Source organism: Arachis hypogaea, chromosome 7 (assembly GCF_003086295.3).
Source record: "Arachis hypogaea cultivar Tifrunner chromosome 7, arahy.Tifrunner.gnm2.J5K5, whole genome shotgun sequence".
In the NCBI taxonomy this organism is placed as follows: Eukaryota; Viridiplantae; Streptophyta; class Magnoliopsida; order Fabales; family Fabaceae; genus Arachis; species Arachis hypogaea.
Genome location: NC_092042.1, coordinates 35797761 through 35815452, shown reverse-complemented (window position 1 = coordinate 35815452; position 17692 = coordinate 35797761). Strand labels below are relative to the sequence as shown.

General features: G+C 31.1%; 2 long non-coding RNA genes across 2 annotated transcripts; both read right to left on the bottom strand.

The window, feature by feature from the left end:
* Positions 1-5324: 5324 nt before the first annotated feature.
* On the bottom strand, positions 5325-6488 carry LOC140174219 (uncharacterized). The gene is made up of 2 exons (XR_011863467.1): positions 5920-6488; positions 5325-5698 (listed from the first exon to the last, which is right to left on the bottom strand). It is a non-coding gene; the product is annotated as an uncharacterized lncRNA (long non-coding RNA).
* Positions 6489-11392: 4904 nt separating this feature from the next.
* LOC140174218 (uncharacterized) lies at positions 11393-14411 on the bottom strand. The gene is made up of 3 exons (XR_011863466.1): positions 14161-14411; positions 13615-13688; positions 11393-12419 (listed from the first exon to the last, which is right to left on the bottom strand). It is a non-coding gene; the product is annotated as an uncharacterized lncRNA (long non-coding RNA).
* Between the last annotated feature and the right edge of the window lie 3281 nt (positions 14412-17692).

Genomic DNA, 17692 nt, shown 5'->3' with positions numbered 1-17692 from the left:
GTTGCTTGATGGTGACAGAGCAGAGGATCTTTATCATGTTTTGGTGTCTTTTAGCTATTTTGTTTTAAGTTCTCTCACTTTTGTATTTATATTTGTCTTAGTGGCTTACCTTGAGAGAATGAAATTCTGTATATGCTGCTTTAACTCGTAAAACTCTATATGTCTGTATAACACTAGTCGGCCTAAACTCTGCAGGCTGAGGCTAGTTCCTTATGACTATTATATCCTCTTATATACTTATAAACTTATATTTTATTATCTTATATCTTTATCTTGTGCCGTAAGTTCGTAGCTTTGTATGAACGTTTTGCGCTTTTGTAATTCCGTATTTGAGCTTATTCCTTCATCGGGCTTCTAGAATTATTATTCCTTCTATATATATTTATGATAAGTCTTAGGATTGTCATGACCTCTGATTAACCTTTGCTTTACGGCATGAGGTAAGGCTTAGGGTAATTAGGGTGTTACATTTAAACTACAAACAATTAGGGTATGATGTAGTATTACGATATATAGAAATACCATGAAACTTAGGTAGATACAAATCCGTCTCCTATTGGATAAAATGAAAGTTATTTTTGATACATCTTTGAAAAAAAAAATTAAACAAAAAACAAATTTATTACTCCTTATTCCCTGTCCATCATTTTTTGTCAATATTTATTTAGGGTGTTTAATAATTCTTATTAATTCTTTTATGAAGTTAGGCTTCTATATTCAGTCTCCTATATATATGAAAACATAATTTCCATCTACTAAACTATATATTTACTATTTCACCTAACTTAGTTTGAATTTTTGTGAATTTCGGCCAGATTTATTTGACTGGAACCAAACAGCTTTTCATTATAAAAAATGAGATCAAGTGTTTTAAAAATAATTAGCTCAAAGCTTTAAGTTATCAATGTCTTCAGATAAAAAAGCTGTGACATGATAGATATATAGATAGATAGATAAAAAAGCTTTAATGTATCAACATTTTTTTTAATATAATGAATGGGGTATTCACTATATTTCAGCAAATTAACGCTGAATCCCTTTTTCCAAAATATGTTGAATATCTAAACTCTAAATACGTAACAAAATTTTGCATCATGTCATAATTAAAAGATAAGCAGCAGACCCTATACTCCTCAATTCATGCAGTTCTCTATACTCACAAAGACCAGCCATCTTTTGCTGAAGCTTATACAAATAAATTTAGTCACTGCATAATAACATAGGCATTGAAAACACAATGTATATGCTAAGATGTATATTTAGTTTACTCATTATAATATAGAGTTTATGTAGAGACCAGTTTTTAGTTGCCATTGTTGGTCATATTCAAAATAGGAGTTCTCACAGACTTATGGATAACAAGGCAAAATATGAACAATACACTTCATGACATAATTTGAAATATGGTCAAGGTAAAGCTTAAGATCCCAATGACCCACCCGCTTTAAAATCTTTCAATTGTCAGATCTATCTGGCGGTTCCACAGGCTATCCAACTTCAGAATAATGTTGTCCTTAGCCTTCAACTGATACATTTGACAACATTTGGTCCATTCAATGCTGAATTTTCACTCTGTATTTCTCCCTTCACTCCTGAGTCTATGAAAAAAGACGTTGTTGCCTTTGCTAGAAGGTGGACCAACGATCTGCCAAATCGAACCATGTCCAGATGGAATAAGATGTGCAACAAAATTAATACCCAAGTACTGCAACAAATGAACCATTGTTAGTGTTTAGATAGAATTTGTTACAATTATCTATCATAAATGCATAACCAAAATTTGACGTGTTTGCATAAAATTGATATAAATTATTTAGAATCAACTTGCCAATCTACTTCCAGTCACGTCAGCACGTGTCAGGGTCTTCCTATAGTAAGCATGTGGAGTGTATCTGATTGTGGATACTGTAAATGGTTAGTCTCCATCGTAAAATATAGTTCAATATTATCCAGAAATAAAATTTATGGGTAAATACAAAAATTAAGTGTCACATTACCCGTTGTTAGGTATTTCTTCTCTCTCAGAACTTTGTTCTATCAGGTCAATTGATGAATAGCTTTGATCACATATAATTATTGGATTATTAGGGCTATGACCTTCCATTGTTGAATCTTCGTCATCATCTAATGAGTCCTGAAGCTCAGATGGCTTGGACCCAGATAGTACCATAACATTAGGTGATGAGGTGTCACTACTGCTGCCATACTTTAGATGAAATGCTCTTTCTACGTTGTGTATTGTATTTTGGTTCAATCGGTCCCCCACATAAAAGTTTTTATTCGGAATAATTTTAATTGGTTGGTTCATTTCATTGCACAATGAAATGAAAAATATCCCAAAACCCGCATAGGTAAACTATATAGTAGTCCCTCTCTCAACAAAATAGAAATTTCTAATATACTCAAATGAACCCTTAGATATGACCTTCTATTTTTTTTTACTTTCTAGATCCAACACTAGGCAATTATCGCACTCATCAATTGCGTAGCATGAGGATCCTAATTGGTGGCCATAAATTTCTAAAAAACACGGTGGTAGAGCTCTGTCTCCCTATATTGCATGTTGGATATAAAATTAAATGTTGCTCCTCACAAGCTATATAAGACACAAGATATAATATTACATGTATTTGATTACCTGCCCGTCGTAAAGTCGAAACCTCAAAGTACCTTTGTTTCCTTTGATCCAGTGTTCCTGGGTTGCCATAAACCTCCTAAGAACATATAACAGCACCATCATAGGTTAGCGAGACTTCAATTATTTGTATTCTACGAAATTGACCCGTACTGCCTAAAGTAGATAGTCATTTTTCACTGATATATTTAAGCGTTATAAGAGCAAAATAAACAAAAAAAGGCTGCCTATGACAGTAACATATGGACTACAAATATCATTTATGAAACATGATCATTGGGTGATTATTTTGAAGCCAAATACAAATTGTAGATAACATAATTAATTTTGGTGCATTTGGTAAATGAATAGAGTGGTAAAAAATTTGAATTAAAAGATTTAGAGTCAACCAATGAAATAGGTTACTTTAACCCAAGGCAAACTTAATAAAATATGACATATACAAGATGGTTAACTAAACAATAATCATAATTAATCAGATAAAAAAATTTAACAACACTTTTGGTACATGATGAATTATTAATGAGTATAGGTATTTCATGAATCTTATGCTAATATATCTGTTAATTGACTTGGAGAAAAATTATTTTCAAAACAACTACATAAAAAGTTATATAAAAACTACTTCAAAAATGAAATTATTAGGAACTCTTTTTTGTTTGATTAGGTTAAATATCATCTATCCTTTTGATAAATCTTTATTTTTAAGTACTTAAAATAAATTTTGTTTGTCAATTTCTTTATGAAGTTACCTTTTTATACTGAGCTCAAAATAGAGTTTGGCCATTTAATGATGTGTTGAATACGTTAAAACAAAATTTTTGAAGTTTTATGACTGATAAAAAGAGGTCTCTAAGGATATATAGTCTATCAAGTTTTCATGGCTTTATTATTCATTTGAAGGGGTTAAAACTGTGACCTATTAAACCTAATTAGGTTTGTATGATTTGAAGACATTTTTCCTAAATGTGGTATAAAGGGGACTAGCAATTTTAGCAATCTAGGGTGGTATGTTCCTATGTCATGTACCAGTTGAGTGTTATTGTATGTTCATTTCCTTATAGACATGCAGAGTAAAGATCATCGAGGGTTTAATTTTTTACCTGTTGACATCATTCTTGTCTGCATGCACACCCATCCAGTTTTGTAATGTTGCTAATCGTCTTTTCAGCCCTGGAGAAGAGATGAATGATTTCCCCTCTTATTGCAAAAGAGATTGTATTAGAATAATTAAGAGAAAAAGGAATTTTTTTTTGTTTCTCTTAGTGTTAAGAGAGACTGCTAGAATGATTATGGAGATGACATTTTACATGGATGATTCGAACCTTGGTTTCCTCTTCAAATGGATATCAAGATAGATGTTACTGGCGAAAACTCTTATTCTGTTCGTGTGTTGAAACTCCTTTCACTCTACTCTTTGCTTTGATTACTTTCCTTTTAATTAGTTACTCACTAACCAAAGAGATATCTAAATGGTTATTATATGTGTGGGGGTTTAGGGTCTTTCCTTCTCTTGGACCCTAAATGACAATTAAAAAGAAAGTTGAATGGCCATTATTCGAACATATGCATATAGATAGCCCATATGTTTTTGTTCTTTTACATATATTTATTTTTGATTCTCTTGGGCCCACCTTTAGTTTGAAATTAGTTTTTTACATGTTTATTTGGCAAATAATTTTAAGTCTTCTTTAAGCATAATGAATAACAGCAGCGGCAGTCAAGACAATGAAAAAGGGGTGTCGTTTTCTTTTTTCCAGATTCAACCATTCAGATTTTGGGTTCACTCCGTTCGGGAGTGGTAATAGGGCCTGAAGCTGTCCAAAATAAAAAAATATTATGTATAGGTTCTGAGCCAAAAAAGGAAGTGTCATATTATATGGAGCAACGAAGGGATAAGGGCATGAAAGTAAATAAAGCCCATTCTCCCTCCCTAACGCCATCTCTTCGACACCGTTTTGTCAAGCCATTTGGAAACCCTAACCCACGGAGGTAAGTGCATTCTTCATCGGAGAGGACGTTCATAAAGGTGGCGCTGGTTAGTTTCAGTAGCTGCGATAGTGGCGTTGCTAAGCGACAGAGATCTCTGTTGCAGGCTTCACGTGCTCATGAATGTCAACAGCCTTAGTAAGACATGTTGGGTCGAGATCTCAGCCAGCAATCCCCTCTTGTAAGAATACTCTTGATTTCTCTCTTTGTCTGGCATTGAATCTTCAATCTCTTTGATTTAGGGTTTCTTTTGTATTTTGGTTATGTTTGATTTGGGGTGTGGTATGTGTTTGATTTCTTTCTTTGCCTGATGATTTCTCGGCCAGCGATCCCCCTCATTTCCCTCTCTCTCTTTTTAGATTATGGTTTAAGTGAAACTGAGGATTTTTCATTTCTTTTATGTCAGTATCGATGATTCATGCAAATTCAAGTGGTAATGAGAGAATTTTTCTTCTCATAATTTGAGTAACTGTGATTCCCTTTGCTGTCAAATGCACATTTAATTTCTTATTGTTTTACTTATTTTTCTTTCTTGGTGTTTTTTCACTAATTTTTTTTCCTACCAGATCTGCAAATTTGTGTGTTTCAAAGTTCAAACCTTGAATTGAAAAACACCATGAACTAAATATTTAGACACATGCGGCTGTAGCTACATGCATTTAAGAATTGATTAATAATAGTGAAAAATAGAATTATGAAGTCTATATCATAAAAAAATCCTTTATTCATTTTTTACATTAGAATCACAATCTAAATAATAATTTATTTCTAAAACACAATATCATATCATTTAATTCTAAAACTTGCTCTTTCTTTCTACTCAAATATTAATAAAAACTCATTCTCCAACCACTGATTTTATATCTTGATCTTTCTTTCTACTCAAATATTAATAAAAACTCGTACCCTAAGTGACATAATTTCACAATTTTTTCGCAATCATTTTGCAACCAAACTTCATCTTTTTCTCCTTCAACTCCAACATACTTCTTGTTTCTTATCGTTTGGAAGCTTCATCACTGTAAGAGCTGAGTTCTTTTCCCAATCTTTTTTCACATAATTCTTTTAAATCATCTGAAAAATGTGATATACATGTTATATAACAAAATTATTTATATATCACATGCTATAAGTATTATGCCTGAAAAAGAAATAAATATAAATTTAAAGAGATATTTTACTAAGAAATTCAAAATACAAGTATTTGAGAAAAAAATAGATATAAAATGAAATATTATGCATTATCCAAATTTTGAATATCTTTCATAGAACTACAGATTAGTTTGAACTCTTACTGTTTACTTTAATCAAAGGAAACACAGTTACAGGCTTTGCCACATTTACTTTGCCATTTGTTATGTGCTTTTTGCCCATACTATCAACAGATTTAAACAGTCAGTGTGGTTGCTGGATTTAACATGAAAGAATATATATTGTACGAACAAAAAAAAAACATATACAAACTAGAGTGCTTAAAGTGTTTTCTATTCGATTGTTTGTAACTGATTAGAAAATATGTTAACTTCATGCAAGCAACAGTTGTTATCCTTTAGCAAATTTACCAAGGATTGAAAACTCTGCTACTTTTTATCAGGTTTTGGGTGAATAGAATGGTTGGAAGGATCATTGGTATAAATACAATTATTTATTGTCTTGGTTTTTGTAAAACTGTGTACTAGACTCAAAACCACTCACTATGGTGGTTTCTATCGCTGACACTATAATGGGTGCTTATTACATTATTTGAAAAGTGTTTTATTTCACCTTCTTCTTCTTCTTTTTTTTTATAACATTCAATGGGTGTAATTTTGAACAAAAAAAAATCTAACCCATTGGATGTTATCAATTACAAGCATTTTTTTTTGTGATTAATTACAAGCATTTATAATTGTGTAGGTACATATAATTTGTAGTACTTGTCCAAAAACATAAAAAAGATGTGACTCAAGTAATACAAAGTGACAAAATTCAATGCTCCAGTGGTTTAATATTTTTGGTGTGGTCCAATTATACTCATTACAGTATTCCACTAGTATTTGAGCCAAGAGCCATAAGAATACATTATGTATATCAGCGAATACCACAAAAAAATATTGTTAACCAATGGCACATTCAATATTAGTGTACTGTATGCTATAAAGATATCACCCAATATTAGTTCATATGATAGGCGATTTTAGTCAATATAAGTGGATGAATTATTTTATTGGTTATATAGATCGTAGATGAATATACATTGGAAACCAATCTTTAAACGAACAATAGTACAAGAGTAATAATATATCAATATAATAATTCATATCAGATCATATTCCCTATATACACACAACTGTGATCCACAATAAAATGAATGTCGGCATCAATGCCCCCCAATTATATCAGATCATATTCCCTACATACACACAAATCAACGAGTTAATATTTTCGTTACTGATGACAATTTTGATTCAATTTGATTTTTTTCAATTCGCAGGTATTATACCATTATTATAACTATATGTTTTTTTTAGAGTAAATTATAATTTTTATTCTCATAAATTTCAGTTTTTTGATAAAATAATCTTTGAAAAAAAGGATATTTTAACTTTTCAAATGTGATCTTAATTTGATAAACTATAAAATTTCACTTTGTAAGTGAAAAATAATTCATATATTTAATCCACTTTTTTGTTCGTTGGTAGGGGTGAGCATGGCCCGGCCCGACCCGAAGACCCGGCTCGGTTCCGAACACTTTAGAAACTAATTTTGTGTGATTTTATCGGGTCTAGGGCCGGGTAAGGGTCTCAAAAATAGACCCGGTCATTATTTCGGGTCGGATCCGGGCCATAGCTCGGGTCACCCAAAATCGGCCCGGTGGCCCGGTCACCATACACAATAAATATTTTGTATTATTAGTGATGGATGATGGCTATTATTATGTGGAATTTAAGTATTGTAAACCTTAATATTTTGTGTTATTAGTCATTATATATAAGACTATAAGTTAATGTTTTATATTTAAAATGCATAAGACTTTAGACTAATGCATAATATTGTGTTATTTGTATTGATTTAAATATTTTGTGTTATTAGGCAATATTAGTATTGATTATGATTATGCTTTAATTTTAGAGCAGAGTTGGTTCTTGTTATATTATTCTAAGTGAATTTTACCATGTCAAATAATGGTTGGAGTCTTGAAAATTCGGATATTTTTACATGCTAACTTATAAGAAGGTATCAAGGTAATATAATGTTAACGGCCCAGTTTTCACCCGGTATAATTGTGGCCCGAAAGAGTATAGGTTTCATCGGGTCTAGGGTCGGGTTCAGGTCTCAAAAATGGGCCCGGTACATATTTCGGGTCGGGTCTGGGTCACATCAAACCCAATTTCATCCAACCCATGCACACCCCTATTCGTTGGTATATTAGATCTATTAAAGAATAAATATAAAAAATTAATCCCTAGATCAAGTTTACATTTTTGTTGTTATATTTTATAAATTATTCATAAGGCACACATAAAAAAATCTCTAAATCATTTTTACATTTTGTTAATTTTTTTCTATCTCTAACAATACTAGAACCCACTTCCCCTCCCCCCCAAAGAGACAAAAGCTAACCTAGTAGCCCTCGGTCATCTCTCTCTCACATCTCACCTCACTCAACCAATAAACCCTAACACCCCACTTTTCCAGCGCCAAACCCTAGCACCACCTAGCATATACCAAGTCGTCATTGTCCGCAGTCCACGCCAATGTGAACTTGTTAGTTAATCTATGTAATTTTCGCTCTATGGTATGAATAATTGCTGTAAACTAATGTGAACTACACTACAAGAAACATCGTTAAAATCGACGGCTATGTCGTCGATAATATTGAAATTCGACAGCAAAATAAACGGCGGAGTTGGTCGTTATAAAGCTTGTCGATTTTTCAAAATGCTAATAAAATCGACGGCTTGTCTGCCGTCGATAATAATTTAAAAAAATTGACAGCTCTTCTGTCTATAATATGCATTTGATAATTTTATATTCTTACTAAAATCGACAACAAGGCCGTCGATATTATTATATAAAATCGACACCGCTACTGTCGATATTTGATACAAATAAAATCGACGGTACTTTTGTTTATAATATGCTTACTAAAATCAACAACTTTGCTATCGATATTGGATCCAATAAAATTGATGCAGTTGCTGTCGTTTTTATTATTCATATACCGACAAATTATGTGTCTGTATTTGGGTTTTCTTGTCTATTTTAAAATTAAAAAGCGACAACTATTCTATCGATTTTAATAGATATGTTTTAATTATTTTTTTAATTTGAAAAATAATAAACAATTAATGCAAATAAATATAAAAATAAAATTTATATAGAATATAGATAACAAGACAAATAAACTTTTAAATATAAAAATAAAATTTATACTAAATATTAGATAATAAGTTTACAAACTTATCAAAATAATAAATAATCCTCTAATATAAAGACTCAAGACAAGATAAATAACTAAACTTAGACTTATATTCGTTTAAATTGTAATCTACTAATAATACAAAGGAGAATGCTAGGGGGACAATGATTTTATTGAACAATATGAACAACCACCAATCAAATAAAAACACACTACACTTCCAAATTAACCTTCTAAATTTTAATATTAAAATAACCATCCGTACACTAGTAAAATAAACATCCGATATATTTATTGTTTACATTGTTTAATATTTTCATTGTTCACCTATACTTTTTCTAATACAAAATATTCCAAGTAAAGTAATTAAATAAGTAGAAGGTTAAACCTTGAATAGCTCTTCTGAAAGTCTTAAGTTCTACCAATACTTAGGATAGTGTAAATGGAATCTATTGCTCAATCTCTTCTTCAACTTCTTTCTGTTATGAATTCTGTTAGTTAGTGCTATATTATTTATACATAGCGGGAGTATATATACCTTCATTAGCTTCTCCACCACAGCCTTCAATGTATGGATAAATATTTTTTATTTAAAGCAATTCGTACAAGATAAACTCATAAAATACATATAGTCCAAACCAATGTTTTAATTGATGGAGCAAAATATCAATATCAAGCAAATGCAAGTCACCATAGTATAATAATATAAATTAATCTTTTCATGAAATGAAAAATTTTAATATACTTTACTTCCAACATCATAAAGTTAATAATAAACCGTTTCAAATACCAGGAAAGACGCCAATTCAAATTAAAAAAATAAAGTATATTTTATATAAATAAGCTAATCCTTATCCAACAATGAAATGAATTCTTAGTACTTTCAAAAGCGAAAGGGTGGAAGTGATTTCCATTGTCCTAATCTGATGCAAGTCAGGAAAATCATAAAAAAACTAAAAAATAAATAAAAAAAGCAATAGCCAATCCCAAATCAAAGCTAAAAGCAAAACCAAAACAACAGAGTGAATGATGCAAAGAGGATGCCTACCTTTGTCGGCAGCAGCAAGAAGGTTGGGAACTGGCAAAAGAAAGACCTTGACAAATAGAATGAAACATTCTAAGAAGAGAAGGAATAAAATAAAAAATACAAAGAAATATTTCTTTCATGAGTCAACTTCTATCTTTTATAAGCTGCAACATCAAATTATCTATTCGAGATGCACAAAATTCAAGAAGAAATAAAAGATTGAAAGGAACAAATAAAATGATACAAACAAGCAAGTATATAATTTTAATTCAGCAGAATCAATAAGCATATAAACTTTGAACAAAAGTAAACAGTAAAGCTAATTTTAGAAAAACAAAAGATAGATCAAATATGCTTTTTCTTTTTAGAAAAACAAAAGCTAATAGGACATGGGATTTTACAGTTTATTTTCAGTACTCTTATCTTATTTTTATTTTTGAGTGAATTGCCTTGTGTACTGTTTAGGCCGTTTAGTTGGCATTATAAACAAAAGTCTTGTGTGAAAAATGAAGCAGAGAATTTGTGGCTATAGATCCTAGATTAATTATAAGAACCAAGTATGCTCATTGTTTCATGGCATTGGGTCAAATTGAAATTGTCTCTATTTATCTTTTGCCATGGGATTTGTCTTTGATGATTTGATTTTTGACGGTTTAGAATTTCACAAATGAATTCTCGTTGCAAGTATAGTTTCTAAACCAATCACTAATCCTTTCATACAAAAAGTTGTTTGTCACTAAAACAAACCCCTAAAATTTATAAACCGAAGTATTGGAACCTCGGGTCGTTCTCCCTAGGAATTACAATAAAGTGTCTTGTTATTGGTTGTGAGTTATTTTGGGGTTTTGATATGAAGCATGAAAGATAAATGGCAAGAAAGTAAACTAAGACCTAAAAAGGTCTTGGCAAGGGTTGGTAGTCAAGGATCTCTATCCTAATCACTAACCACAATATGAGAATTGGCAAGGATTAATCTCATTAAACCATCCTCTAACTAGTAGTAAAGGAAAGTCAAATGAGCTATATCAATCCTAGTCCATAAGTCCTAACTCTCCACTAATTCAATTAGTGAGAACTAGAGTCAATGGATCCCAATCATCAATTACTTGGACATTAGTAACTCAAGAGTTCCTAAGTTACCTTTCTAAGCCAAGAACATAAAACTCTACTCTAAAATCCAACCAAGCATTTCATCAAACACTTGGAAGGCATAAAAGGAAAGCATAGTAAATTGATAACAAGAATAGAATCTAACAACAATTATTGAAATGAATTAACAACAACAATCAAAAGAAACACATTTATTATGAATTACCTTGATTGAATTGAAAGAGAGTAGAAGAAACAAAAGTAGATCTACAACAAAACACAAGAACAACATAAAGGAAATTACAACAAAAGAATGGAAGGAGAATGAATGTAACAACAAGGAATTGAGAAGGTAGAAGTAGAAGAAGATGTATTAAAATCTAGATCTAAGAACTAAACCTAATCCTAATCCTAATCCTTGAGAGAAGTGAGAGCTTCTCTCTCTAGAAACTACTTCTAAAACTAAACTATGCTAAACTAAACTAATGGTCACTAACTTGTCCATCCCTCTTCAATCCTTGGCTTAAATAGGCTCAGAAATGAGTTGGATTGGGCCCACAAGGCTTGTAAATTCGCTAGCCACGAGTTTGCATGAAGTGAATCACGTGCACCAACGACGCATACACATACAGTGCATGTACGCGTCCTTATACATATAGCAACTATGACAAATATTATATCATTTCGAAGCCCCAGATGTTAGCTTTCCAACCCAACTAAAACCGCATCATTTGGACCTCTGTAGCTCAAGTTATGGTCGATTAAGTGCGAATAAGTCGGCTTGACAGCTTTTGCGTTTTCTTTATTTTTTCATGAGTTCTCCATTTCTACATGATTTTCCTTCATTCCCTTGGTCCAATCCTTGCCTCCTAAATCTGAAATCACTTAGCAAACATATCAAGGCATCTAATGGAATCAAGGAGAATTAGATTTAGCTATTTTAAGTCCTAAAAAGCATGTTTTCACTCTTAAGCACAATTAAAGGAGAAGTTATAAAACCATGCTATTTCAATGGATAAATGTGGGTAAAAGGTTATAAAATCCCCTAAATCAAGCACAAGATAAATCCTACAAATGGGGGTTATCAGTCTTCTTTTAAACTTGCTTGAGCTTCCATTCAAATCGGTTTACCTAAACTAAGATTGCATGTACTTGGTTATAGGTACTTGAATATTTGACAAAGAAGTACTTGAAGAAACACAATGTGCGTGATTGGCTCAGGGTGATTGCTTCTAACAAAGATAGGAATGTCTATGAACTGAGGTACTTCAACATTGCTGAGAATGAAGGAGAGAAAGAAGATTAAATGTCTACATCAGTTGCAATTAAACTCAATTGATATTGAATTTGGAATAGTTAAATACAAATTTGCAAGCATTATCTATTCACAAATAGAGAAGCTAAAGAAAGCTTGGTATTATGAACATTCAAAATAGAGAAGCTAAAGAAAGCTTGGGATGTAATCAAAGATAAAAAGAAAGTGAGCAGAGAAAGAGAATAAAGATCTGTGAATGTAAACTTCAAAGTGTATTATTGATTGTCTGTTTTGTACAACATTATTTTTCTATTTATAACAGATGATAATAATCTATTATAACTGACTCATTTAAAAGTTCAGTTATTATAACTACTCATAATTAATTTTCAGTCAGTTATTTTTACATCCCCTCACAAATTTAGAGAAGTTTTGTTGCCAATCTGAGTTTGCTTCTAAATTTTTGAATTTGGAATAGTTAAATTGGATAATTGGTTGACCAGAAATTTATTTGAGAGCTAGACAGAGTTGACTACATTGCCTACTCTACTCTTACTCCCAATATAATGGCTATTAATAGGAAAGGTAACATGCATGTTGAATGTTTAATAATAAACTTTTGACAAATTATACACTTTGATTAATTCAGTGGTCCTAGTTTTACTCTTTTACTTCCACTCTATATATACAAACACCATGTGACTTAAGATTTGGTGAAGTGATAGTGATACAAAAAAGGAAAAAAGGTAATAATAATCTCTAACAAACCCCTAAGTAGTCCTATCTATCTATCTCTTATCAAGACAAGAACAATATCAAAGTCTTATGGGAAGGATATCATTAATACTGTTGTTTCAGGCAATAAGCCCTTCCCTTCTTCTCTCTTTTTCAACTTGTTTTGAATCATTCTCAATATTGATATAGACCTTTGTTATGTACTACTATGTACTAATTTAAGCATCTCTATATATCTTGTCAACAAGTAATAAGTACTGCATTCAACACATATATAATTAACCCTGATTTTTTATAGAAATTAAAGTGAGCAATAATCAAAAAATAAGATAAGGTGCATGGGCGTTGGCCATGGCCAAGCATAATTAAAAGAGATATGCAACAAATTTCACTCTAGTATAGGGGGCTGCTAGTAGGCATGACTTATACATATAGAAATTTCAGCTAATTAAGCTTGAAGACTTAAAGGAAGAGAAATCAACCTGAAAGTAGTAGCTAGCAAGAGGCTTTTATATTATGTACTTTTCTACTCTGCTGAAAGTTGTAGTGCAATGTACTGTGTGACAAAATAAGCTTTCATCAGAGATTGTATAGCATATTAGTTAATGTCAAAATAATAATTATCTTAACACTTTAATTAAGCTAAGTGTTCCTCTACTATATATGTGAGTTTAATTACCTTGAGTGACTTTATTAGAAATTCAGAAAAAGCTGTAGAATAGTTAGAAAACCAGATTTTTTAATCCCTTTTTATATTTGAAAACAATGCATTCATAAACTACGGAATAGAAAGATTACAAAACCAGCTAGTTACAACACAATCAATACATCAATTTCAACCCCTTGATGAACTAGATCACCAATCACAGAACTTTCACATACTCAATTACACTCTTCACAAATATAATAATGATGATGTCTTCATCAGCAACAACTCCTTCCAGTTACCGAAACCCTAATTCAATTCCAGCAGTAATGAAGAGAAAGCAAAGTCAACTAAGAAGACCAGGAAAGAAATTAAAGAATACCTAATATAGCTTGAAATCTGTGAATTAATGAATTGAAGCATGCAGAATCAGAGATAGAAGTAATAGCTCTATCACCAAAGTCACTAATGGTGATGAACTGTTTCATGTCCAAAGGGACCAGAACCTGCAGCTGCACCGGCGAGGGCACAACCTGCGGTGGAAGCTTCGGCAGAGGGAGAAAGAGGAGGTGGTGCGGAAGAAGGTGGACGCGGGTTGAACTTTGGGGGAATTGCATTGCTGGACGCGGGTGTTATGATTTTTAGTGATAAAAATCGACGACACCCTTGTCGATTTTAATTTTATAAAAAAGCAACATCTATTACATCTATTTTATATATTAAATCCACAACGTTTATTTTATTTTAGAAATCGATCTAGATCATTTAAATTTATCGATGGTAAAGTTGTCAATATTTTAAATATTAAAATAGACGGCGTTTGCGTCGATTTTAAAATAAAAGTATTTTCGGCTTCTGGTGCGTCGATAACGTGACGATAATAGAAAAAAAATTAATGCATCATATAAATATCGACGACCTTGCTGTCGGTTTTAATATTTTATTTTTAATTTCTTTTTTTATTAATATCGACAGCAAGCCGTCGAAAATTATCGACGGCAGAAATAACCGTCGATTTTTGCCGTCGAAAAAAATGCTTTTTCTTGTAGTGCTATTTAGTTATCTTTTTTCTTCTTTTGTATTAACAATCAAATTAATATGGTATTTTTTTAAACTATAATATTAATATCACATATGATTTTTTGTCCAAGATATCTAGAGTATATTGAATCATTTCATTTTTCAAAATGTTGAGAAAACTTTGATCCTGTGCAAGTGCACGGGTCCTCATGCTAGTATATATGTATTATCCATAAATAGATTAGGAAATAATAATTTTCTAACAGAACGTAGGTCATTTCGAATAGTATTAGCAATACTTTGAGAGTTGGACAAAAGAGTCTAATAGAAAAGAGGAGTATAAGAAGTGATTGATTAGATTCTTTACTTTAACTTGGAATATTTGGATAGAAAAAAACAAAAGAATATTCAAGAACAAAAAGACAAGTGTTGACCATTTGGTTTATTAGATTCTTTGCATTAACTTGGAAATTTTGGATAGAAAAAAATGAAAAAATATTCAGGAACAAAAAGACAAGTGTTGACCCATTTGGTTATTAATGGTGATGTCAGATATGACAATGGGTTGATTGTGTAAAACTAGTAAAGCTATTTTGGTACCATGTTAAATAAAAGGTGATAAATACTCCTGGCTTTTAGCCATTGAATTTTATCAGTGGAGAAAGAAGGTAAAATTATCTAAATCTAATTTATGAATGATTTATGTTAAAGAAGTGCACCTATAAATCAAGCCTTCTTAACTCACTTTATTCAATTCCAATAAGAATAATAATAACATTGAATTACATATATATATATTTTTTGAGAGGTTTTCTCCTATATTTAGAGAGAGGTGTATTCTTTTTTTTGTGTTAGAGAAAGTATTATTGTAATCTCCTTGTGATAAAGAGAAGTTGTAATTTTCAAAGAAAGTTATTTTATACAAATTTTTTATTTTTTATCTCTATATTTTGTTACATTATTTATCTGGTACTTAACAGCTATATTAGAGTTGAAGTTTGCTGATTAATAATTTTTTCTTCCACTGTGAGTTACTGCACATAAAAAAAATGTCAATAAACTATGAGATTCCGAAATTTAGTAGGAGTAATTTTTTTATATGAAAATTTAAGATAAAAGCAATTATGAGAAAAGATAATTGGGTGGCAGTAGTTGAAGGTAGACCTACTCAAATTACATGAAGTCAATTCACTTTACAACAAGATATTATTGAAAAGAAGACTTTATACTCTTCGAATGAGTGTAAGACCCCGAATTTTTAAAAATTAAATAATTAACTATTTATAAGTTATTATATTATATTGAGATATAAAAAAATTATTTTCAACAAAAATAATTAAATATTATATTTTATTAAATTTAAATTATTTATAAAAAATATATATATTTTTTGATTAGACAAATATTAGATTTATTATTATTATTATTATTATTATTATTATTATTATTATTATTATTATTATTATTATTATTATTATTTAACCTTATGTATTACTATCTTAACTTATCCTATGTTCTTTGAATAACACTATTACCTAATAATATTTAATCCATCATTCCTCATGACCGAAAGCCTAGGAAAACTAAAAGGGATCAAGCCAAACGTGGCTTGTGTACCAATACATATATATATATATATATAAAGGTGACATCTAATCACCCTTTCTTTGTCCAAATCATCATCAAATCCATTAAGCATGTTCATTATGCAATAACCGAACTTGCATGTATCAAAACAAGAAAAGAAGAGGAAAAACGAAAAGTAAAGGAAAGAAAGAAAATTAAAGGAATCTCTGCCACAGGAGAGCAAAGAACAAAGATTAAAGGAATGTATGAATTAATGAAATGACTGCCACAAGAGAGCAGATGTGACATTGTTTGGGCCTTAGTGCCAAATGTAAAGTGCGGACGCCCACATACTGAGAACTGTTTTTCAGATGTATGCTTATTGATTTGGAAAGTCACACTGTATGCGGCCTAGCCGTACGACTTATAAGCACACTGTATGCATTTGGAAAACCATATCTGGGACTTGTGCCCGGGTAATGTCGAGAGCGGGTAGGCAAGCGACACATGAGCTCATGGCCTGCATTAGGAATAGACATGCATTATGTTGTTTGCACATTTGTATTTGGTTGTGTCTTCTTGTATTACTTCTTTGTGATTGTGCTGTTTGACTTGTTTGTATGTTGGTTTGAATCCTTTACTTGTGCTGTTAGTTCACGGATATATTGAGGTGAGATGCTGTGGTTGAAAAGTGATTATGTAACTGAGAGATGGTTGGTATGGCTAATTTTGTGATTAAGATATGTTTTGAGTTTAGGAATTTAAAGAAAAGTAATTATTTATCTAAAGTAGAAATAAAAGTATTTCCAAAGGTTTAACATAATAATTTTACTAAGTAAGTTAATTATTTGCATTTTAATCTCTACTTTTACGGCATTCCCGTTCCCTACTGAGAACGTGTGGTTTGTTCTCACCCCAAAATCTTCCACCCTTTCAGTGACAGGCTTGAAGGTTCAATATGAAGCTGCGGATGAGTAGTAGATTTACTTGTGATTTCTATTATTTTTATAGAGTTCCCTCGTCCTTGTTGCTTTAAGTTTTATTTTATCCAGAGGGATAGGTATTGTATTCGAGTTTTATATGGAATTTATTTGTATAACACTTATTATTATTAATAATTATGTGATTATTATTATTTGAAGATCTTTGATATTTAATTTTAATTACTAAAATCTATTTTTCTGAAATTTTCTATAAAACTGAAACACGATACCGAACTAAAGGTTCAGTATTAAATAGTTAATAAGGAAAATAGGTTAGTAATGCCTTACTTTTGGCACGATCATGACATGCTAAAAGTTAGGGTGTTACATTATGGTATCAGAGCA